The sequence below is a fragment of the Magnolia sinica genome, chromosome 3 (assembly GCF_029962835.1).
Source record: "Magnolia sinica isolate HGM2019 chromosome 3, MsV1, whole genome shotgun sequence".
NCBI classification, from domain to species: domain Eukaryota; kingdom Viridiplantae; phylum Streptophyta; class Magnoliopsida; order Magnoliales; family Magnoliaceae; genus Magnolia; species Magnolia sinica.
Window position 1 is genome coordinate 31,085,889 of NC_080575.1, and position 1,596 is coordinate 31,087,484.

Genomic DNA, 1,596 nt, shown 5'->3' on the forward strand with positions numbered 1-1,596 from the left:
TGTTTCAATTTTTTTTTTTTAATAAGTAACATGTCGACTTTACCCTTTCGAGTTGTTTCATTTTTTTATAAGTAACAAGTTAGACATTCAATAAAGCAAATAACAGCTTTCAAATAGATTATTTTAATCCTTTGATGATTTAACTCTCTTGGTTTGAACACGAATATTCCTGTAACCTTCAATTCCAATGCCATTGGAGCTTGGAAAACGGTGGATCAGTGAACGTGGGGCTAGCCATGATGATGTATTTTATACCCGTGCCGTCCATCCATTTTTCCAAATCATTTTACGGTATGAACCTAAAATGATGCAGATCTAAATCTCACGTGGACCACAGTCATCGATCAACCGAGCGAAGTGGTTTCACATCTCGCCCATAGGTCTCCAGTTTCGGTGGCTCCCCAGATCCACCAAGGTCGGTGAATCCCGACTGTGGGCCCACCGTGATGCATTTCTCATACATCCACGCCGTCCAAAAGTTTCACCAGATCATTTTAGCTATAAGTCCAAACATGCATTGTATCCAAATCTCGGGTGGACCACATCATAGGAAACAGTTGCGACTGTTCATTAAAAACTTTGATGGGCCACAAAAGTTTTGGATTAAGCTAATATTTGTTTGGTCCCTTCAAATAAGATACATGTGTCCATGTCAACTTGATGGATGGTAAATAAACATTTTGGTGGCGCCCAAGAAATTTTTAATGGTAGCCATTCAATCACCACGGTTTACTGTGATGTGGTCCACCTGAGATTTGTATCTTTTGAGCTCAGTCCCTAAAATGATCTGGCGAAACATATGAACGGGGTGGATATAAGACACATACATTACGGTGGGCCCCACAATCAGAGATCTACCGAGTTTGGTGGTTCCGGGGATCCACAGAAGCCACGTGCCGCCCATGCAATTCACACATCTTAGCCACCGATACGTGGCGATCTAACTGCACACGTTTACTATCCGCACGCCCTTCTACACACCGCCAATTTAGGTAGGTGCAGAACATCTTAGCCGTTCATAAGATGGCCCTCTATGTCAGGAAGCTGGTTCTTTTATCAGCTAGATCACCTTTCATACAAACAAAATTGATTTTATTAAAATATTCAACGGTCCATATTCACCTTCTAAGCATGACCTACGCCATCGCTGGATAGGTCTCATTTCCATACATGTTGATCTTCACAACGGGGTCCACCTCATGCACCGTTCCGATGTTCAACAAGCTTACCAGGATGGACGCAGATTTCCTGCCAAAACTTCCTGCGAAAGGATGCTAGGAGGGGCCCACCGATATTTTTGTGATAAATCCACCCCGTTCATCCGTTTTGAGAACTCCTTTTAGGACAATGGACCAAAAAAGATGTGTATCTAAAACTCAAGTGGGTCACACGAGAGGAAACAGTGGAAATTCAGTGTCAATCGTTGAAACATTCTTGTGGCCATAAATTTTTTGCGTCATGATTTTGTTTTGGTATTTTACTTCATCCCAGTGGTAATGACTTTATAAACGGTTTGGATGGCATATAAACGTCAAGATGGAGCCCAGGAGGGTTTCAACGGTAGGAATTTCTTTCCCCAAATTTCCCTCTCGTTTC